The 22,837-nt window shown below is 58.5% G+C and overlaps 1 protein-coding gene and 2 long non-coding RNA genes across 16 annotated transcripts in view; 2 read left to right on the top strand and 1 right to left on the bottom strand.

Moving 5' to 3' along the window:
- Positions 1-22,837, top strand: part of CBFA2T3 (CBFA2/RUNX1 partner transcriptional co-repressor 3) — a 110,316-nt gene that overhangs the window by 21,232 nt on the left and 66,247 nt on the right. For 7 of the 14 annotated variants that reach the window (XR_013412048.1, XM_077986714.1, XM_028841406.2 and 4 more), the window contains exon 1: positions 14,605-14,954. The exons of 5 other annotated variants lie outside the window; for them this stretch is intronic. The gene's annotated coding sequence lies outside the window, so the exon portion shown is untranslated. Of the gene's footprint in view, positions 1-13,920; positions 14,175-14,604; positions 14,955-22,837 lie in introns of those variants that run through there. 2 more of the 14 variants (XM_077986707.1, XM_077986717.1) reach the window with 2 other exon arrangements.
- LOC114674461 (uncharacterized) lies at positions 423-17,740 on the bottom strand. The gene is made up of 8 exons (XR_013412327.1): positions 17,640-17,740; positions 16,447-16,604; positions 16,160-16,357; positions 15,862-16,117; positions 15,643-15,775; positions 15,152-15,555; positions 3,349-3,549; positions 423-2,838 (listed from the first exon to the last, which is right to left on the bottom strand). It is a non-coding gene; the product is annotated as an uncharacterized LOC114674461 (long non-coding RNA).
- LOC144338185 (uncharacterized) lies at positions 18,148-21,712 on the top strand. The gene is made up of 2 exons (XR_013412069.1): positions 18,148-18,368; positions 19,548-21,712. It is a non-coding gene; the product is annotated as an uncharacterized LOC144338185 (long non-coding RNA).

Genomic DNA, 22,837 nt, shown 5'->3' with positions numbered 1-22,837 from the left:
CTCCAGACGACACGTGGGTGATGTCCGGGGACGTGGGGCACTCACGAGCTCTGCACCAGGACCTGGCATTACTCTGACGCCCCCGCCCCACATAAAACTTCTCCTTTCCTTCTTGGAGGAGTTCCCCATTCGAAGTGACCACATCAACCTCAACTTCTCCCCGGGAGCTTTGGGCTATTTTAGGCCTCTTCGCCCACAGCGTGCATCCAGGGCCCTTTCCTCTCAGGATAGGCTTGTGCCGTCTGAGGCTCTGACAGCCTGACCAGGCTTCCTATGGCTTCGTGGGCATGCACGGCCTTGACACCCATCCCGCTAGTGCCCGGTGCGCCGACAAAGTTCCGTGGCCTCTCTGTGAGCGAGGGAGTGCGAGTGGCTCACAGGAGCTTTGGTTCCAGGTCTACTGTGACTTTCAAGCAGCCTTGTTGAGGTTTAACCCACACATCTTACCACTCACCCATCTCAAGTACACAAGTCAGTGGCATTTAACAGAGTCACAGGGGTGTGCAACCATCACTGCTAACAAGTTTTAGAGCATTTTCCCCCAAAAGAAATCCCATGCCTGTGGGCAGTCAGGCCCGTTCCCTCCCTCAGCCCTGCCCACCACTCATCTGCTTCCTGCGTCTGTGGATTTGTCTTTTCCGGCGTTGTGTGTAAGTGGGATCCTGTGTCCAGCTCTTCCACTCACCCGTGTTTTCTGGGTCCATCCCGCTAGAGGGTGTGTCGGACCTGCCTTTCTTCTTATGTCTGAATAGTATTCCACTGCGTGCATCTGCTTTTGAGTTTATCTGTGCTGGGCTGACAGTCTGTTGAGAACCTTGTCTCGTCACAGCTGTGTGTCTCAGGGGAGCCACCGACCCTCTCTGGGCCTCCTAGATGTACAGTGAGGACAGGTGTGGAGGTCAGCAGGGTGACGTGCCTGGGGGTGGAGGGACTGGCTGTCACCTCCGTTTCACCCTCCCCGGGCTGAGGGGTGCCGTGGTCCCTGAGCAAGCTCCGACCCCGTTTGTGCTGTGTGAGCAGCACTGTTGTCCCGGGTCAGGTGGGAGCCCCCCAGAGAGAGCTCTGCCATGTCTGCTGCTAGCCCTGAAAGGCAGTGGCATCCGTCCTGGGCGCCCTGGCGTGGGATGCGGGTGTCCTGAGGGCAGGGAAAGGCAGCACTTCTGACCGGGAACCTCTGGGGCCATCAGCTGGCTGTCCAGACTGTGAGGTTAGAGCCACCTGGAGCATTTGGTGAGAGGGAAGATTCTGGAGAGTGGGTCGATGGGGGAGGAGCCAGCAACCAGTCCCGCGCGACGGTGATTCTGCTGGGCAGCTGCCTCTGGAGCCTGAAGCCCAAGGGCGGCTTTGTTCCGGGGGAGAGCGGGACGAAGACGTAGAGGGCCCCGACTTCAGGCTGCTGCAGTCTCCGGGTGAGCCACTCCGTCTGTGGTTCAGCCTCTGCATTTAAGAGGCCCTGGCAAAGTACGGTGTGGACAAGAGGGTGCCGGGCAGCCAAGAACCCCGGGGGCCGGGCTCGGTGCAGCTGCTGCAGGCCCTTGTGACGCTACCTGGAGCAGGCATGGAGGGAGGGCAGGGTCACGCAGTCCAGTTCAAAACTCAGTCAGGGAGGCAGCCGAGGAGCAGACGCCAGTCCCCCCGCCGTCCCCCCGCCGGCCACGCCTGGAACGCCTTTCTCCCGGGGCACCACCAGCAGGTCCTCCAGGAACAGACACCAGGCCAGGTGGGGCAGCTGCAGGTTGGGGTGATGGAGACAGAGCCTGTGGGTCCCAGCCTCGCCTCCCTCTGCCATGGGATTGTGTGACTCCAGACAAATGCCTTCTGGGCCTCCATGTCCCCTCCTGGGAAGCCCCAACCCATGGAACTGAAATGGGCCATGCCTGTGAGGCCTGTAGAAGCTCTGCGTTCCTCCACCCTCCACCCTCCAGGAGCTGCTGGGCTCTGAGTCTGGGGGAGCAGGGTCGTCCCTGGGCTCAGTCAAAGAGCAGAGAACCCTGAGAGCCCCGGGGACAAGCAGGCGGACACGCTGTGTCCCGGGGACCCGGTGGGTGGGTGAAGGTCTCCCGCCCACCCTGGGACAGGCCGTGAGCTCCGTGTGCATGGGATTCTCCCGTGAAGCGGGTCTTCGCCCTCCGTCACACGTGTGGTAAACAGGGCTCCGACCCAGGTTTCCTGGCCATTCTGTCTGGAAGCTCTACACGGCCTCTGGGGCTGGGGCCAGGCAGCCGCCCTCCAGGGCTCTCCTACAGACAGCTAACTCCAGGCTCTCTTTCCCAAAGCCTCAGGGAGCAGGAGCTCAGTAGGCCTGGGGGTTGGGAGCCCTGGGCGGGGTCAGGAGCCCTGGGTGGGGTCAGGAGCCTTGGACAGGGCTGTCGCGGCAGGGGGCTGTCAGAGTAGATGGGTGGCCGGCCTATCATGGTGGACAGGGTGCCTTTGTGGTCAGGGGACTTTCCATAGCAGCTGGGGTACCATCGTGGTGGCTGGGGGCGCCCACTGTGGCCAGGGGGCTGTCTTGGTCAGTGGTGGGATTTGAAGTCTTCAGAGGAGGAATGGGAGCTCCTGGGCAGCTCTCTGACTGGCAGCTGTAGAGGGGCCATGACCACACCCAGGCATGGCCACGGTACATTCACGCCTGAGTCCAGAAGCACCAGGACTCCAGAGGAAAGGGCCTCCGGCTCGGTGGCCATTGTCCTGACATGGTGTCAGCTGTTAGAGGCCGCCTGCCCTCAATCGCCCAGGGCAGGAGCAGAGCCCACATGCTCTGTGGACATCTCTGTCGCTCACAACACAGGTGACAAGGCCCACGGCAGCCACAAAGTCATCTGAAGTGGAGCCATCCCCCTTAAGAGAAACCCAGAAAACACATATGATGAAGATTCAGGGGATGCAGTCGCAGTAAAATAAACCCAAATGTGTATTTTCCCGGGAGTAAACTGTGCCTTCAAAAGACAGGCATAAGGGTCTCAGGGTGCCAAATACAGCAAAAGGCGCTTTGGCATCCAAGCCACACACAGCCTGGGAGCAGACACCTCGCCTCGCCATCGTCCCGGCCACCCCTGCTGGCGCTATCCCGAGCCGGAAGCCCCCACGTCCCGTACATTCCGATCCTCCCAGATCCCTGATACCCGCTGCTCGACCCCAATCTCCTAGACTCAGGGTCCCGAGAGTGGGCGGGAGCTGCGGGGACCTTTTGGATGGCTTCGCCGGGAGCTGTGGGGACTATTTTGAGGACTCTGCCAGCCTCTGGCCACAGCGTTTCTAGGACAGGGCCCCGGGTGGACGTGGGGAGCCTGGCCGGCTCTCCCCACACTCACTCCTTCCTTCCCTCTTCCATCAACCCTCACCACTCACCACTGGCTGTCAGCCCCGCAGGGCCTGTGAGAAAGGGATGCAAAGGCAGAAATAAGAGTCCCTCGGCCTTTCCACCGGGAGCAGGTCTGGCTGAGTGTGACAAGCCCAGCCGAGGGACAGAGGCGATGGCTCCGCCTAGGCACGGCGCTCCTTGTTCCTCCTCCTCTGTCATTGCTGGGGACAGCGAGACTGGGGGCCGATCTATTGGGCAGATGGAGACCAGGTTGCGTTTTTTGTCGTGGGTGAGGATGGTCACTCATTAGATCATCTGCTCATTCAGCAGCAAACCCGATGACACCGCTTGACACAGGCCCTGTGTGGGGTCCTGGACATTCCGTCCCCAGGGTGCCGGGGCGGGGGCAGGAAGCCTCGGGCTGTGGCTCCAGGGGGTCCACCAAATACTTGCTCAAGGAGAACACAGAGACCTGTGAACAATTGTGAAGGGGCTATCCTGGGGGGACGGGAGGCGTCTGTCCCGGACTCAGGAAGGGCAGATCAGGGAATTCCTGCCTCCCAGCAGGAATGGCCACTCAGCGGGACCTGAGGCTGAGAGGAGTCTGTGGGCAGAAGGTTCCGGGCAGATGGGCGGCGTGTGCCTGTGAGGCCGGAGCTCAGAGAGGCGGTGGGGGTGAGCAGCAGCATCCCATGCGCGGGAGCTGAGACTTTCTCTCGGGCAGGGAGTGGCACAGCCGGATTTGTCTTGCTGAAAGCCGTCTCAGTGCCCCGCAGGAAAAGGATTGGAGGGAGGCAGCTCCCTCACCCCGTGGCCTGGCAGAGCCTCCCTGGGTGCCCTCGCTCCAGTGATGATAGACGGCTTTGTCAGTGCTGGGGATGCGTGCGGTTTGGAGACTGTCCACCCTGGGGCCTGGCCAGGTCTCTGGCTGAGAAAAATGAGTCGCTCTGCCTTTGCACCGCAGCAGGCCTGTTCCCATCACTCAGGCTCTCAGCACTCAGGTGCCCAGAGCAGCTTCCGGCTTAGATCTCACAGCCTCCTGGGGCTGCTGGGGCTGGGGAGACCCAAACCCACCTCTGCCAAGGGTCTGTGCCAGAATGCTGCAGCCGCAAGTGACAGAAACCCAGCTCGAAGGCATCAGGGAGACCTGGGACTGTGCTGGCTCAAGCACCCAACTACAGGAAGGGCAGGGGCACTGGCTTCAGGCCCCACAGACCCAACCATTAGCACGCCCTCGGCCGCTCTGCCCACCCTCTCTTCCCAGCAGCCGTCCAGGCCACTCTGGGCTTGCCTCCCACGCAGACCAAAGAAGTTCTTCCTCTCCTGTTCCAGTTCAAAAACTCCCAGGGGAAGGATTGTGACTGGCCACGTGTGGTCACCTGCCCTCCTCCTGGACCAATCGCTGGGGCCGCGGCTGCCTGCGTGACTGTCCTCTGAGCTCTGAGCCCTGTGCCCACCCTGGGGCCATGGCAGCAGGTCTGACCCGAGCTGGGGCTGAGAAGCCACAGACCCAAGGGGAGGGAATGGCAACAAACCCAGCAGCCACGCCGATTTTGTACTGCAGGTGCAATTTTAAAACTGATTTTTTAATTGAAAAAAGCAAAGATAAAACAAAAATACTTACAGAAAAATTCAAACATACAGGTAACAGAAAAGAAGGTGAAAATAAAATAAAATGCGGATAATGATACCTCTTGAAGAACTGTGTGATGAGGAAATGAGAACAAACAGTCACTCAACAAACAAAGGGAGGGATGGAGACCCGGAAGACAGGTGCTAAGACTCCTGACCCTCTGTGCCGGTGCCGGTCCAGGCGAGGAGTGAACGGACCAATGTAGTTCCTGCCCTGGAGAACAGGGGAATGCAGAGCAAGCGCAAACAGATCCAGAAAGAGAGACGGGAAGAGAGACGGGAGAGGAGGAGAGGGGGCCAGGCATGAGGAAGAGAAGCAGGGAAGCCGTGTGACTTCAACAGTGGTGGGGGCTATCGTTCCTTTGTTTTCTTTTTATTTTTTTAGACAGAGTCTCACTCTGTCACCCAGGCTGGAGTGCAGTGGTGCAATCTCGGCTCACTGCAACCTCTGCCTCCCGGGTTCAAGCGATTCTCCTGCCTCAGCCTCCAGAGTAGCTGGGATTACAGGCACGCGCCACCACGCCCGGCTAATTTTTGTATTTTAGTAGAGATGGGGTTTCGCCATGTTGGCCAGGCTGGCCTTGAACTCCTGACCTTAAGTGATCCGCCTGCCTCAGCCTCCCAAAGTGCTAGGATTACAGACGTGAGCCACCGTGCCTGGCACCTTTTGTTTTCTTCTTGTGGGATTTGCCTTCTCATGAACTTTGTTGAGCGTTATTTTGAGTGCTTGTACTGTTCTTCTCTCTAGCAATGTTTGTGTGCTGGGGCCGCTGTCGTTTGTCCCCACACCCACTCCCAGCCCATCTTTTTTTTTTTTTTTTTTTTGAGATGGAGTCTCGCTCTGTCACCCAGGCTGGAGTGCAGGTGGCTTGATCTCAGCTCACTGGAACCTCTGCCCCCTGGGTTCAAGCAATTCTCCTGCTTCAGCCTCCCGAATAGCTGGGACTACAGGCGCACACCATCACACCTGGCTAATTTTTGTATTTTGGTAGAGATAGGGTTTCGCCATGTTGGCCAGGCTGGTTTTGAACTGCTGACCTCCAGTGATCCGCCCGCCTCGGCCTCCCAAAGTGCTGGGATTACAGACGTGAGCCACCACGCCCGGCTCCCAGCCTGTCTCTCATCAGGGTGGCCTGTCTCTTTCAGGACATGGAAGTTGCTCGTGCCTACATGGCCAAACCTCTCCAGCTTCTTAAAATTTTGTCAGAGTTTCTCGGCTGCCTTAATTTTAAACTAGTATTATACAAATGCTCGTTTCTTTCTCTTAATCCTTTCACTGTTTTAGTTTTTCACATTTTATTCTTTAACCCAAGTGGAGTTTATTTTTCCAAGTAAAGTAAGGAGTATATAATGTATTTTTCCCACATGGGGCAGTTGTCCTGACCCCATTTACTGGGGAGTTCCTGCTTCTCCAGGGATTTTAAACACCACCTCAATCCCATCCAATTCCCTTTTACACACGTGCACCGGCTGGTTTTCCCACGGGACGCTTCCGATTTCCAGCTGTTTGTGCCTGGCCTGGTTCTCGTGTGAAGTTCAACAAAGACAAGAGAGAACTCTGAACTTGTCTTTGGGCCACATTGCAAATGCCTAGGACAGCCAGCACTTAGCCCCATTTTACAGGAAAAACTGAGGTTTGGCAAAGCGTCCGTAACTTACCTTCCATTGGATATGGAGAGTGAAGGAAAAAAGAAATGAGTAAGTAAATGAAGCCACTTTACAATTAGGAAAGCTCATTCTGCAAAAGCAGCGATGCCGATGTTAGCCAGGGGCGAGAGCCAAGAGGCACTCTCTGAGGCAAGGAACCTTCCTGGCCGGAGCCCGGACTCCCTCAGCTTTAGGGTTCTTCCCTGCCTCCCGGGAGGGTCTCCTTGACCTCGTGGGCAACGTAAAGCCGGGTTATCCAGTGCCCACACCACATGGCCAAGGCTGATGGCCAAGGCTGATGGCCAAGGCAGAATCTGCTTGGGCCAGTGTGGGTCCTTTTCCAGCTACCCCTGCACAGTCACCCTCTCCCAGTTCCCCAAGAAAGGCCAATATCTCCCTGCCTGGGGCCAGCCTGGTGCCCCCAGCTCCCCACTCGCCCTGAACGTGTCTCTGCTGCAACCTGCTGGTTTCTGGTCTTTGCATGAAACAGAACTGAGGAGGGACAGAACCGATTTGTCAGCTGACAGCTATTCAAAACGACTTTGACCACTCCCCACGTGGCTTGTGGCATCTGACTCTCAGAAGGAGGTCACAGCAAGATTGTTAGGACACAGCTCCCGTTCCGATCGAGTTATTTATGGGACTGAAGCTTCTCTGGCTTTCACATTAAACACCCACCACGGGAATGGAATTAATGTCAAACCCTGCCTTTCTCTGGCAGTATTATTCATGCACGAACACACAAACTGCTACCAAAAAGTGCCCCTCCCTCCTTTTAGGAACTGCCTTCCAACAAAAATTTACTTTCTATCTTTATTTTTATTTTCGAGACAGGGTCTCGCTCCATCACCCAGGCTGGAGTGCAGTAGCGTGATCACAGCTCCCTGAAGCCTCAACCTCTGGGGCTCGAGCAATTCCCTGCCTCAGCCTCCCGAGTAGCTGGGACTACAGGTGCACGCACCACCACACCTGGCTAACTTTTTAGTTATTTGTAGAGAGGAGGTCTTGCTATGTTGCCCAGGCTAGTCTTGAACTCCTGGGCTCAAGCAATCCTACTTCCTTGGCCTCCCAAAACACTGGGATTACAGGTGTGAGCCACCAAGCCCAGCCTACTTTGCATCCTTATTAGTTCTCAAAATGTATAATACATTCACATTCTTTGTATCGGTTATATACTACCAATAATTATCATGATAATCCAGCCCAGGAAATACATGTTAACGCAGGAAAATGCTTAAATCTTGACATTCCAATTATGTACATAGTTTTGTATGACAGGGGAATCAGAAGACTTTCAAACATGAAAATATATTAGGATAAAATCGGCTGGGTGGAATGGAGGGAGGCATTAAGGGAGAGAGGGGTGGTGTAGAGATTCAGACGCTGAAGAGGAGTCGATTTGTGTCTGTCTTTTAAACGGCTCATGAAATGTTATTGATACCCTCATTTTTGTCTGCTGAATTTTTTAAGTTAATAGATTTTATTTTTTAGCGTGGTTCTGGGTTTATAGGACAACTGGGCGGAAAGCACCCAGTTCTCATTACTCTTTCGGGCTCGTTCCCTGGGGGGCCCGGGGGAGGGTCTCTGCGTTGCACCTGGCACTGGTGTGATACCTTTGTTACAACCAATGAACCAACACTGACAAATCCACAGTTTACACTGGGCTTCTCTCTTGGTGTTACATTCTGTGTGTCTAGACAGCATATGACTTGTGTCTACCATTAGAGTGTCATACAGAACAGTGTCACTGCCCTAAAAATCCTCCGTGCAGTCTGGGCAACACAGCAAAACCCTGTCTCTACAAAAAAATAAATAAAATTAGCTTGGACTGAGACGGGAGGATCGCTTGAGGCTGGGAGGTCAAAGGATGCAGTGAGCTGTGATCACACTACTGCACTCCAGCCTGGGCGACAGAGTGAAACCCTGTCTAAAAACAAACAAATAAACAAACAAAAACTCAGCTGGACGCATTGGCTCATGTCTGTAATCCCAGCACTTCGGGAGGCTCAGGTGGGCGGATCATGAGGTCAGGAGTTCGAGACCAATCTGGCCAACTCGGTGAAACCCCATCTCTACTAAAAATACAAAAATTAGCCAGGTGTGGTGGCGGGTGCCTGTAATCCCAGCTACTCAGGAGGCTGAGGCAGGAGAATCACTTGAACCCAGGAGGCAGAGGTTGCAGTGAGCCGAGATCGTGCCACTGCACTCCAGCCTGGGCGACAGAGCAACACTCCGTCTCAACAAACAAACAAACCCCTGTGCTTTCCCTACTCAACCTTCCCTATTCTATAGCCGCCTGAAAACCACGGATCTTTTTACTATTTCCATTATTTTACATTTTCCTGAATGCTGTTGAGTTGGAATCACACAGTACGTAGCCTTTTCGGACTGACTTCTTAGCAAAATTCATTTTTTTTTTTTCTTTTTGAGATGGAGTCTTGCTCTGTCGCCCAGGATGGAGTACAGTGGCGCAATCTCGGCTCACTGCCACTGCAACCTCTGCCTCCTGGGTTCAAGTGATTTTCTTTTTTTTTTTTTTTTTTTTTTTTTTTTTGAGACAGAGTCTCGCGCTGTCACCCAGGCTGGAGTGCAGTGGCCGGATCTCAGCTCACTGCAAGCTCCGCCTCCCGGGTTCACGCCATTCTCCTGCCTCCGCCTCCCGAGTAGCTGGGACTACAGGCGTCCGCCACCTCGGCCGGCTAGTTTTTTGTATTTTTTTTAGTAGAGACGGGGTTTCACCGTGTTAACCAGGATGGTCTCGATCTCCTGACCTCGTGATCCGCCCGTCTCGGCCTCCCAAAGTGCTGGGATTACAGGCTTGAGCCACCGCGCCCGGCCGGTTCAAGTGATTTTATTGTCTCAGCCTCCCAAGTAGCTGGGATTACAGGTGCTGCCACCATGCCCAGCTAAGTTTTGTATTTTTAGTAGAGATGGGGTTTTGCCATGTTGGCCAGGCTGGTCTCGAACTCCTGACCTCAGGTGATTCACCCCTGAACTCCTGACCTCAGGTCATTCACCTCCCTTGGCCTCCCAAAGTGCTGGGATTACAGGTGTGAGCCACCACACCCGGTCATCAGTGTTCACTTTCCATAGCTTGACAGCTCACTACTTTTTGTCATGGATAATATTCTATTGTCTGCGTATGCCACAGTATTTTATCTCTTCACCTATTGAAGGCTGTCTCAGTGGCTTCTAAGTTTTGGCAAATACGAATGAAACTTCTATAAACACTGATATGCAGGATTTTGTGGGGACATAAGTTTTTAACTCATTTGGGTAAATACCAAGAAACGCGAATGCTGGGTCGCATGGTAAGAGTGTGTAGTTTCATAAGAAACGGTCAAACTGTCTTCCAAAGGGCTGTACCATTGTGCATTCCCGTCGGCAATGAATGACAGTTCCCGTTGCTCCACATCCTCATCCTCACCGGCATCTGGGGCTGTCGGTGTGTTGAGTTTTAGTTATTCTAATAGGCGAGTCGTGGCCTCTTGTGGCTTTGCTGACACACTCCCTAGTGGCAAGGCCGCTGGGCATCATTTCATATGCTTATTTGCCAGATCTTCTTCTCTGATGTCTATTCAGATCTTTTGCTCATTTTTAATTGGGCTGTTTGTTTTCTTATGGTTGGTTTTAAGAGTTCTTTGTATATTTTAGATAATGGTCGTTTATCAGATATGTGTTGCACAAATATTTTGTCCCAGTGTCTGGCTTGTCTTTCCATTCTCTTCATAGTGTCTTTTGCCGAAGTATTAAATTTTAATGAAATCCAACTTACCAAATTTTTATTTTATACATCATACTTTTGGTGTTATATTTAAAAGCTCACTGTTTTAGGTAGGGAGCTGAGAGAAAATGCAGGTGTTTAAGAAAGTTTAGGCCGGGCGCGGTGGCTCACACCTGTAATCCCAGCACTTTGGGAGGCCGAGATGGGTGGATCACGAGGTCAGGAGATCGAGACCATCCAGGCCAACATGGTGAAACCCCGTCTCTACTAAAAATACAAAAAAAAAATTAGCCGGGCGTAGTGGCGGGCGCCTGTAGTCCCAGCTACTTGGGAGGCTGAGGCAGAAGAATGGCGAGAACTCAGGAGGCGGAGCTTGCAGTGAGCCGAGATCGCGCCACTGCACTCCAGCCTGGGCGACTGAGCGAGACTCTGTCTCAAAAAAAAAAAAAAAAGAAAGTTTATTCAGACATTTTTGATGAACAACAGTGGCTATCAAATTGCTATGGTATCTAGAATCCATTAGCCACCCACTGATTTTAAAATATCTATACCTATAGCACATCAGACTTTCTATTCTTGGCAGCTATCTAAACTTTTGTTGCAGATTTTTAGTTATAACAGAAAATGTTTGAGGGAGTCTACAGCGCTCAGAACTATTTTCTGAAGGTCAGCAACGGTGATGGCCTGGCCTCCCCCGGACCATGCTGGCCTGGCAGGACCCCAGCTCTGCCAAAGAACAGCCTGTGACCTGCGATTACCCAAGCTTTCTGGGTCCCGGTGTTCTCCTCCAGCAAATAAGGCTGGTGGCAGGACCTACCTCCCAGGGCCACGGAGGGTACATGAGAGGGCCTAGCGCCTGCCCCTTGGCCAGGGCCCCTCAGACAGCGAGTCTTACCTGGTGTCAGAAGGGGCCATGACTGCGGGGAAGTGACATACCGCAGGGATGCCTGTGGCAAGTATTTATAAACTGCGTCTTTATCCAAATCTTGAGCTGGGCACTGTTGAGCGGTTGAGAGGGACATCAGATGTGGGTGCTGCCCTTTGGGGAGGGGGATCAGGATGGCCAGAAGTGCAGTTGGCAGGACAGAAGGTTGGGGTTTTTTTCTGAGAGCAGCAGGGTGGGGCCTCAGAGGCGCACCCAGCACAGGTCAGCAAAGCTGGGGCTGCCCCGCTGTGCGCCGCGGGCCCTAGAGCCAGGCATGGTCTTCCCGGAGTTTCCATGGGTGTGTGATTGGGGTACTAGATGGTGGTGGGGAGTCAACTTTACTCGGAAAGGCTGTCATGCCATGAGGAGGGGAAGCGGTTTCTTTTTTTTTTTTTTTTGAGACGGAGTCTCACTCTGCCGCCCAGGCTGGAGTGCAGTGGCCGGATCTCAGCTCACTGCAAGCTCCGCCTTCTGGGTTTACGCCATTCTCCTGCTTCAGCCTCCTGAGTAGCTGGGACTACAGGTACCCGCCACGTCGCCCAGCTAGTTTTTTATTTCTTTTTTTAGTAGAGACGGGGTTTCACCGTGTTAGCCAGGATGGTCTCGATCTCCTGACCTCGTGATCCGCCCGTCTGGGCCTCCCAAAGTGCTGGGATTATAGGCTTGAGCCACTGCGCCCGGCCGAAGTGGTTTCTTTTAAGTGAAGTGAGCTCTTGCCTCTATAGACAGTGACAGACTGGGGCTCCGTGGGAGCACCCTCGAGTTCCCTCCTGCAGTGCTCTGCCTCCTCCCGAACCCTGAGTGTGGCCCTCTAAGGTCCTGTTCACCCGTGGTCTACCTCCCGCACAGGTGACGCTGGCCTTGTCGGACAGACTGCAGACATCTTTCACACAGGGCTGGGAGTCTCCTCCTTCAATGTCCCCTCGAAATGCCCAGGAGCTGTGACTTGGCCGCATCCAGGGCAAGAAACCAGTCCTGGGATAAGGCAGCAGGAGGTCCGTGTGGCTGAGAGGCTCAGCCTCTCCACCTGTAAAATGGGTGTTCCGGAAGCATCCGTGCAGCACAGGGGGAAATGCAGAGACGGTGCCCAGCTCTGTGCCGGCTACTGCCAAGAGCATCTGACCACCCTGTGACCGCTGGGCTAGGCATCGGGCAGGCCCACTCACAGCACAGAAGGAAGCCCTCCTGCCTGCGACATCCCTCTCTTCTCTACCACGCCACCGCGGCTCTCCTGAGTGGGGAGCAGGGGCTGTGGTGGGGCGGGAGCAGCGCCTGGGTTGTGGTGTCTGATGGCTGCAGTGGTATCTTCGGTGCCTTCAGATCTGTCACTCCTCAAATGGTTGTGAGCACCCTGTGTAAGTCACAGACACCTCAACTGGTCACTTAACACCCAAAGCCTGCAGTCCAGAGAACTGAGACCACAGACGTGCTGCTGGTGCTGGGTGAGGGTTTCCGGCCCAGGTCCAGGCCGGCTTCTGCTCCCAGGCCCTGTGGGAAGCTAGAGCTGCCGCAGGCATTGTTGAGCTCCCAGCCCCACTGACTTCTGGGTGGTTCGCTGCTGAATTCTCCCACCTGCCCCCACTGCCACGTTTATGTTGCTTTGTAACATCTCTGAAACCTGGGGGCGTTTTAGGATTAGTATGGGCAGCATGTTTTCCTTTCTTAGTGGCACATAAAATAATGGTGCATCTTAAAATCCACTGTGCCTCGGAGTCCATGAAGCCAGGGAGCCAGGATGGATAAATTTCTAGCATAAAATCAGTAACCTCAGGCAACACACCCAATGCATGAGGACTTACACTGTTCTGTGGGGTGGGCTCAGGACCTCGCCGCCCTCCACAAGGGCTGGGCTGAGCCACATGGGCAAGCACCATGTTAGAGCACAGTCTGAAAAGCAGGAGAATGTAGGTGCCCGGTGTTTGTGTCACAATTTTCACGGAGTCTGGCGGGCTTTAGACAGCACTCCCCACAGTGAGGAGCTGGAGGAACTGGCTGGGCCACACTGTGGTTAGTGACCCAGCTGACCAGACCACTACCCAAGGGCTTCAGGAGGCGGGGGTGCTGTCCTCCCCTTCACAGAGGCCCCGTTCTGGGTTTCTGTCTCCTTCCTCTGCCAGCTCAGGTGGGTAGAGCCAAGTCCACGAGAGGGACGAGGGGTGGGGGAAAAAGGCCCGCGGCACAAAGCTGGAACGGGCCATGTTTCGCACGTTGCTGTACTTTTATACTAGGGGACTGGGGACTTCGGACCTTCACATGCAAAATTTATGCGAAATGAGAGGCAAACCAAGGCTCTGCTGCTCTGAAGTTCTGGCTTCTTCTGTCTCCTAACGGTGACCTCTGGGCCCCACCCCCCGCTTGTATCTAAGAAATAAGAGCACGTGTGAGTTAGGGCAGGAAACAGGGAAAAGGCGCCAATTTTAGGAAAATGTACTAAGCAGGCAAATGCACCAGATACACGCCACAAAGTACTTTAGGGAAAAGCAAAGTGGTCGGGCGAGGGGGCCCGCCGGCAAAGTGCGGAGAGGCCAGGGCAGCGGCTCGGGCCGTTTCTGCAGGTGGACATGAAACGCACAATATGCAAACGAATGCAAAGCGTATGCAAATAACCTGGCCCCAGGGCCAGCGGGGGGCGAGGGCTTCACAGCGGACCCGCCCGGGAGGCTGAGCGGGGGGAGCGCGACCCCTGCCGGCCGCGCGCGGAGGTGGCCCCGGCCGGGACGGGCGCCGCGCGGGGGGCGAGCGCGGGGCGGGGGGCGAGCGCGGGGCGGGGGGCGAGCGCGGGGCGGGAGGCGGCGTCCGGAGGAGAGACTTTCCCCTCCAGCTCCCCCTCAACCCTCACCCCCACCCCCACCGCCCCCCCCACCCACCCCCGTTCAGCCTCCCGCGCGGCCGCCAGAAGCCGCGGCTCTAAAGCTGCGAGACCCGCGGCCACCGACTGCTGCGAGGTGGGTGTGTGCGGCCTGCGGAGGGGGAGAGGGTGGGCGCAGGCGGGGGCCGCCCCCCAGAGCCGCGCCCCCTCCACGGCGCCCGCGCCCCGCAACCTCTCCGCGTGCCCCCGCCTGCGCCCCCCCGCGCCGCCCCCCGCAGGAGGCCGCGCGCCCCTCGCCCGCCTCCCCGCGCCCCCTCCCCGCGCCCCCTCCCCCTCCCCGCGCCCCCACCCCCTCCCCGCGCCCGGTGCTCCGCACAGCCCTGGCCCCCACGGCCAGTTCTTAGGGCGCGCCCCGGTGGCGGAGGCGTTGGGGGCGGCTCTCGGCAGCGGGGAGCCCCTCTCCAGGCCGGCGCCCCGGGGCGGAGCTGAGCGCGATGGGCGCCGGGCGGGAGGCAGGTGGCGCAGCGGCGGCGGCGGGGGGCAGGAGGCGGAGGCGGAGCGCGCGGGGCGGGGGCCGCGGGGCCCCGTGAGACTCTCGGGCGAGCGCGCGGCGTTGGAGCCACAGGCGCGGCGGCTGGACCCGGCGCGGGCCGCGGAGGCCGGAGACCGCCCGGCGCGGGGTGCGCGCTTTGTTCCCGCGCGGGGTGGCCGGAGCCGAGTCCCCGGCATGGCCCAGGCGGCCGCCCCGCGCGCCCCAGCCCCGCCGCGCGCCTGAGCCCGGTGCGGCGCCAGAAGACGGCGCGCAGCCGCCCCCGAGTCGCGGAGGTGGGGACCGAGCTGGAAGGAGCAGCTACTCCCGGACCGGGTCACGAGTGTGCGCCGTCCGCCGCCCCCCGGAACCCCCGGACCCCCGACCGTAAGTGCCGCGTCCGCCCCGCGCGCCGCCGCCGCTCTCCCCCGACTCCGCCCGCGGCTGCCGTTCCCGGATCTGCGCCGCAGCCGAGTGGAGCGCACGGGCCGTTTTCAAAGTTGGTGCCCACGGCAGGGTGGAGCCAGCCCGCCCAGCGCCCACCCATCCGGGCTGAGCGCAGCCCCCTGTGAGCGGAGCCTGACCTGCGGGGGCTGCGGTGAAACTTCAGGGGGAAACGACGCGCCCGGGCGCTGGAAGTCCCGCGGGCTCCCCTGGGGCCGCCCGGTTTTCCTAACAAAGGCCCCGCGGCCCGCGTGACGGGGACTCGGGAGTGGGGAGGCCGAGGGCGGCCCTGGGAGAGGCCGAGGTGCCGGCGGCCGGGCTGGGAAGGAGGGTCCAGAGCTCCCTCCAGCCCCTCCCTCTCCCGCCCGGGTCCCCGGCGCTGCCCGGCGGGCTCAGGGTGGTCCGCGCTGGGGGGCCTGGACCCTGCCTGGCGCGCCGTCTCTGGGGTCCTGACGGCCGCAGGCCTCGGCACAGCCCGGTGGCAGCGATGGCGCGCACAGCCTTTGGGAAGCGTCCATCTGTGTTGGGCAGGCCCGGAGCCAGGCTGTGGGAACAGCGGGGAGGGAGGTGTGAGCCTCTGTGGAGGGACAGATGGCTGGAAACGCAGCCCTAGACGGCTGACTTCACTTACGTGGAGCAGAAGGCGGCCAGGCTGGTGGCGGCGACTCAGAGCCGCTGGGCTCCGAACACACTGCGGGGCTGGCGCACCCCGCCCCTGCTCCCGCCCTGTGTGTGCTGGGGCCGCGGCCGGGCTGTGCCCACCCCTTCACCCTGTGGGCTGAGGCCGGCTGACTTAGGCCCATTCCAGGGCCCAGGAAGAAAAACGTTTCCTTTGAAAAGAGCACGTCGCGTGCTCCCGTGGGTGGGGGCTGGTCGGTAGCTGTCAGGCTTGTGGCTCCGGCCAGGGTGCGGCTTCTGTGCGTCCGGCCCGGGTGTGCGTTTCCTCTCCTGGACCAGGAACAGGAGGTTCCCAGGGCAGCCACCTCGGAGGACGGGTCGGCCGGGGATAAGGGGCGGGGGCCAGTTATTCGGTGCGTGGCATTGCTCAAGTTGCTGCGAGGTTGGAGAAACTTCTTGAGACTGGGACTCCACTGTGTCCCCCAGACCTGAAGGGGTGAGGGCTGGGCCTGAGCGTGTCCGACCCTCACCTGCCCCTGGCATCGCATTCCCGGCAGGGGAGGAGGCAGGAAGGCCCAGCCCACAGTTCCTGGGCACGCTCATCCGTGGAGGGCTGGCTCTGTGTGCCTCTGGGGTTGGGCTGCGTCCTTTGCCCCGGCTCCAGTCTGGGCGTTGGGAGTCAGAAACTTCCACGGGGGCCAGACAGGCGGATGCTGTGCACGCTGGAGCTGCGGGGAGGGTCCTGTTCAGTGTGCCGACAGCACCGTGCCTGGAAAAGCCATGCTGTTTGGGACTGTCCTGCTGGGCAAGTGGTCACTTCCACACTGGAAGGGAAACAGAAAGGAAGAAGCGCCCAGAGCAGGAGGAACAGATGTGGCCTCCACCCGAGATTGGGGCTCCAGGGAGGGCAGAGAGTATGGCATGAGGATCAGTCTTCCGGCAGGCTCCATCTCTCCTGGGATGTGCTGGGATCCTCTAGCGACAGGGGAGAAGGGAAGTTCACATGAGTGGTTCGTGGTGCTGGGGCCACGCTGTCGCCACCTGTGAAGCCAGGGCCGGTGAGCGGGAGGGCTTTCCCCAGACATCTCCTTCCAGAACCCTCCGGGGCTGTGCACACGCCAGCCGCCCGAGCCCCCCTGTGCTCTTCCCCTGCCGCCCTCTATCCGTGTAATTCAGTTACCACCTCCAGGAAATCTCTCTGGTTTGGCTCCACGTATTTTCATTTCTGCATGACTGGAAGAAATTAATTTTTCTCCCTACGTGAGGATCTGGAGACGCTGCGGGCAGGCCGGGTCACTAATCCCCAAGATCCCAGCCCTCAGGGCTGCACCAGGGAGGGCTGGGCCTCGCTGCTGCCACGTCTGGGGTGGTGGGGAGGGTGTGAGATGGGTGAGGCATTTTCCTGCTAGCTTCTGGAACCATCTTGGGGCTCTCTGCTGGCCTCCCCCTCCCCTGCTGCACCGTTCGCAGGTTGACTTTGGGGTTTTCTGATTCATCCTCAGCCTCCCACAGTGCCAGGGTGGAAGGATGGTGGTTGAATTAAGTGGATCTGATTTCCTTCCCAGGCAGGGAGGGAGCAGGAACAACTTCAGCGTGCCCCAGTGCTGTGTGTGCCCCGCGGGTGTTCGGACCCAGCATGGAGGGAGCAGCAGGACCTTGTTAGTGGTGCCACAGGTGAAGGCATCGGCGTCTCCGTGGGGCTGCTCTCCCGGCCGGCACTTGCTGCACTGCCTGCCTGTGGCCCGTCTCTCCTCTCAGAGGGTCACGGAATGGTTCTTACAGCCTATGACAGCGCTGGGGATTACACGCACTGTTGTGTCCCTATAACACCCACGAGGGCTGTGTAGCGTTCCCCATCTCCAATGCCGGGACAGGTACAGTCACTCCACAGGTCATGCAGGGAGCCAGTCTGATGGTGAACTGCATCGAGTGTCTCCAGGCCCCTGTGTCTCCAGGCCCCTGTCCAGCCCCGCCCAGCCCCTGTCTAGCCCTGCCTGGGCGTTCCTTTGCCTGTGCCGTCGGTCCCCGTCCCCAGCCTGCCAGGCCACATTCTTAGAGCACCTGAGCACCCCCAAGGGGCTGGGGGATCTGGTGGCTGAGAGCTCGGTCATGACTCGGGGTTAGCACTGTAGGTGCAAAAGCCCTCCTGGACACAGGCCCTGGGGTCCATCTGGGGTCAGGGCACAGGTGGGAGACCTTGACCTCTGCCCTGCCTGGGTCACAGAGCCCCAGAGCCAACCTCATCTCAGCTGCTCTAGTCCTGCACCTCTGGCCAGCCTCACCTCTGCCTCCCACCCTGTGTGCAAAGGAGGGGGGTCGTTGTTGCTAAAGACCCTCCGGAAGCCGCTGGAACGTTGCCTGGCTGTTACCGCAGACAACATCCACTGTTCGTAGAAATCCACGTCCAGGCGACAGATGTCACCTCCCAGGCTGGCCCCAGGCCCCTGGGGACGGTAGGGACCCAAACTCTACAATTCGTCAATGCCAGACGGTGACTTTGCCACCACTTCACTTACAGGACAAAAAGTGCCCGTCCTCTGGTGCCCATTCCCTGGGCAGGTATTGATGGAACACCTTACTCCATACCAGGCGGGGCAGAATCACATGCAGTGAGAGGCACCCAGGCCCTGCACTAGATCCTCACGGCAGCCCTGAAGGCACCGCTGCTGCCCCACTTTCCAGACCGGGAAGCCGAGGCCCGCAGAGGTTCCCAGCTCGCAGCACAGGAGCCGGACACGGGTGGGCGCCACAGGGCTCTGCCTCTGACACATCCGGGGTGGTCAGGCGCCTGGAACTTCCCACTGAGTTCTGACGTGGGAAGGCCAGCGTGGGGACGGCAGGGAGGGCGCCAGGCCCCTGTAGAGTCCAGTGCACACAGTGGGCTGGGACCCGCTGCCTCGCAGGGACAGGAGGGGGTGGAAACACAGCTGCCGGGGTACTGGCTAGGGGGCTGCAGACCACTTGAGGGCAGCTCAGAGGGAGGCTCACGACAGCGTCACCATCCTCGGTGTCAGGGTCTGGGCCAGGTTGGGTGGACACCATGCTGTTCATCCACCTCGTGGCTCAGTCTCCCTGGGAATGCCTGTGTCAGTGAACCACACCCCAGATCACTTCCTGGGGGGTTTATTCTCCACCCCCTGACTTTCCTGGGCAGAGTGAGAAGGCCTGGTTCTGCTTCTGCAGTTCCCCGGGCCGGGACTGTCCTTTCAGCGGAGCCCGGGCTGTGCTGCAGGGAACAGCTCACCCCGCAGGCTTGGGAAGGGCCGCCTTAGCCAAGAGCAAATGCAGGCAAGGGCTTTGCTTGTCTGGAAAAAAATTCCTGGAGTGGAAACCGCCCTTGTAGCATCAGTGGAAAAGACTCAGGCGGAGACCTGGCACTTGGGCTGGAAACTGATGATGAGGACTGAGAGAAATTACCGCTTCCCAGTCCCCACTTCTGAGCTCGCAGCTGCCCCGAGGGTGGGAGCTGGGGTCTGAGCTCGCAGCTGGCCCCGAGGGTGGGAGCTGGGGACTCAGGACCCGCTGAGATCGGGCTTTCCGCCTGTGCTGTGGCAGTGAGTTTCCTGTGGCAATAAAACAGAAGTTCAGACTTCTGCTTTTTGTAATTCGTGGGACCTCACTGAGAGCCAGATGTCACTGGGAAGGAAAACAAAGATGAATTTGGCCGTAATAAGGAAGATGTCTCCCGGAGCTGAGGCGCCAGCAGCCCAGCCGGCAGCTCACCCTACACTGTTCTCGGCCGCCTGCCTCTGCGTTTCCCACCCGCTCAGCCTCCCAGGGCCAGTTCTGCCCCGTGTCGGGTCTGGGCAGCACAGAGCCTCCTCGGCTGCCCCTGAGGCTGGGGTCATGGTGGATGTGGCAGGAGGAGGTTTGGGGAGGAAGTCCGGGCACCGACGCGGTCTTTTGTTTACTTGGCAGAGAAAAGTCCACACCGGTGAGGCAGCAGGTGGGACCTGCTGGTGACCAGGATGGGAGATGCCCGGGAGACGCCCAGGAAACGCCCGGGGCAGTCAGGAGGGCTCCTGCGCACCCTGGTGGCCCCAGGCCACAGATGGAACTCACGAGGAAGTCCCCACCCAGTGTACCCAACCTCCTTGAGTACCCAGGAAAGCCAGGGTGCAGTCAAGCCAGCAAGGGAAGCAGCACCCGTTGCAGTGAGGCCCTCTTACAGGTGGGGAGGGGCTCCCCACCAGGGCCAGGGGTGACTGCATCCCCCTGCCCTCTTCTCAGAGGCAGCGGGGAGGGGGTGGGCAGCCGCTCAGCTTCTTGGAGCCCCCATCTGGATTCGACTCCCCTCCCGGCAGCTGCGTGACCTACAGCAGATATTCCCGTCTGTCCCTCGGGTTTCAGACGCAACATGCGGTCACAAAGGCCGTGATGAGCTGGGAAAGGCCTGTGTGTGTCTGGGCTGGGACTGTCAGCCTCGTCCCCTTTCTGGGGGGACACCCAGTGGTGTCCTGCGACTCAGTGGTGGATGAGGCACGAAGGCAGCTCTGCACCCAGGCCCCCTTCTCTGCAGACCCCCAAACAGAAGCTCACTTTCTGCACCTTTGCACAATGGGGTGGTCCAGGGAGACCACCTCAATGGTCAGACCCCTGCACAGACCACAGACCCCAGGCCCTGTGCCTGCTCCACCCACGCAGGGACAGCCTGCAAGGTTGGGGCCAAGCCCTGGGGCCCTGCCTGCACCATGCCACCTGCAGACCGTTTACAGAGGGGAAACTGAGGGTGGGATGAGTTGCACCCTCTAGTTACTCCCTGTCAGAGGCAGAATTCCCACTTGGGAGCTGAGGCCACCTGACTTGGGCCATCCTGAGCCTAGGTATTTCTGCCTAGGGCATTCTCAGGCCCTTCCCCTTGCCTTGGCCACCACCCTGGGGCTCCGCAGCCTAATCCAGCCCAGCCTGTACTCAGAGCACAGTGGACCTGGGGTCCTTCCACGCGGCTTCTCCTGCGCCAGAGACATCAGAACCCAGGACTGCCCCTGACCGGGGGCAGCGTTGGGTCTCTGGGCCATGGCTGTGCCTGAGTGGACAGAACAGGGGCCTTGGGTGCTGGACTCCACGTATCCCTGTGCCTGATGGCGGCTTGCAGCTCCACCACGTGGCCTTCAGTTCCCTTAAAGAATGTGTCCTTCTGAACTTCGGGGTGGAAGAGGGCAGGGCACAGCCCTTCATGCCTCTTTCGCAGCACCTCTGCCTCCCCTACCAGGCCCTGCCAACAGCAAGAACAGGCAGCAAGGCCAGACTTATCTCCACTCCTCTGGGCCTCCGTGTCCTCACCTGTCCCTTGGGAGGGTTGGTCAGCACTGCAGTACCGTGCACTGCGCACAGGGAAGACGGAGCCTCGCCTGCCGCTCCCCGATGGTGCAGCCCAGGCGTGTGGCTGAGACCCTCTCTGTGTGGCCCTGCTGGCTGCCGTGTCCCCACTGTGCCTCTGCGGCCGAGCTGCTCCTTCAGGGTCCAGCACTGTTCATGCCCAGAAGCCCAGACCATCCAACAGGGGACCTGGGAGCAGAGTGTTCGGGAACATGCACGGAGCCTCCCCTTTGGGCCCGAGTCAGCTTCTCCTGTGACCTGAGCAGCCACCGTGTGGCAGCCCTTGTCACCCGTGCCTGTGTGTGCCTGGGGCAGCCTCTCCCCAGGGAGCTTCAGCGTGCCAGGGAAGGGGCGTGGATCATTTCGGACTGTCTCGTGGCCACGTTGAAAAAGGGAAGAAGAGGCCGGGCGCGGTGGCTCAAGCCTGTAATCCCAGCACTTTGGGAGGCCGAGACGGGTGGATCACGAGGTCAGGAGATCGAGACCATCCTGGCTAACACGGTGAAACCCCGTCTCTACTAAAAAAATACAAAAAAATAGCCGGGCGAGGTGGTGGGCGCCTCTAGTCCCAGCTACTCGGGAGGCTGAGGCAGGAGAATGGCGTGAACCCGGGAGGCGGAGCTTGCAGTGAGCTGAGATCCGGCCACTGCACTCCAGCCTGGGCGACAGAGCGAGACTCCGTCTCAAAAAAAAAAAAAAAAAAAAAAAAAGAAAAAGGGAAGAAGAGACTGGGCAAAATTAATGCTTATAATATATAATCTTACTTAACTCAGTGTGTCCAAAACTCATTATTTTCGACATGCACTGATTTTTTAAGTGACTGAGGTATTTTATTTAAGCTCTCGCAGGGGCGGTGTGCACCTTGAACTCACTGGGGTCTCGCCTCCGCCCTCCTCATGCCGGTTCTGTGCTTGCGGCCGTTGCACTGCACAGAGCATGGGACAAGGGATTTCACCAAGTGACACACGCATGGCATGAAGTGGCCACTATGGCTGTGGGGATGCAGGCGTGTGGCACTGTGAGGCATGCGGAGGCGTGTGAGGTGTGTAGAGGTATGTGAAGTGTGCAGAAGCATGCAGACGTGGCACTGTGAGGCGTGCAGTCTGGGGCCCTGCCCTGGGGGAGCGCAAAGCAGCCCCCAGGAGTTGACCAGTGAGGCAAATGGGAGGTGCACCAGGCAGGGCCGGGGCCACAGGGCAAAGCCTGTCTGGAGAGAAGGCTGGTGGCTTGCACACTGAGGGCCTAACCTGTCTCTGGGCATGCAGGCTTCCAGCAGAAGTGACGTCTCCAGGTCCTGGCTCCATGCCATCACCTCCCTCAAGCTCCCAGGACCTGGCCCAAGAGGCCATTTTCTTTTCTTTCTTTCTTTTTTTCCCCCAGACAGAGTCTCACTCTGCCACCCAGGCTGGAGTGCAATGGTGCAATCTCAGCTCACAGCAACCTCTATCTCCCAGCTTCAAGTGATTCTCCTGCCTCAGCCTCCCGAATAGCTGGGATGACAGCCACACGTGTGCACCCGGCTTGGTGTGTGTGTGTGTTTAGTAGAGACATGGGTTTGCCATGTTGGCCAGGCTGCTCTCGAACTCCTGACCTCAGGTGATCCACCCGCTTCGGCCTCCCAAAGTGCTGGGATGACAGGCGTGAGCACCGCACCGGCCTCTTTTTTCCCTTTCTTTAGAGTGGGGGTCCTCCTCTATCGCTCAGGCTGGAGTGCAGTGGTGTGATCATGGCTCACTGCTGCCTTAACCTCCTGGGCTCAAGGGATCCTCCTGCTTCAGCCTACAGAGTAGCTGGGACTACAGGTGTTCACCACCATGCCCAGCTAATGGTTTTTTAAATTTTTAATTTTTTTGGTAGAGATGGAGGCTCGCTACATGGCCCAGGCTGTC

The sequence above is a fragment of the Macaca mulatta genome, chromosome 20, assembly GCF_049350105.2.
Source record: "Macaca mulatta isolate MMU2019108-1 chromosome 20, T2T-MMU8v2.0, whole genome shotgun sequence".
NCBI classification, from domain to species: domain Eukaryota; kingdom Metazoa; phylum Chordata; class Mammalia; order Primates; family Cercopithecidae; genus Macaca; species Macaca mulatta.
This window is presented reverse-complemented; position numbering and strand designations above follow the sequence as displayed.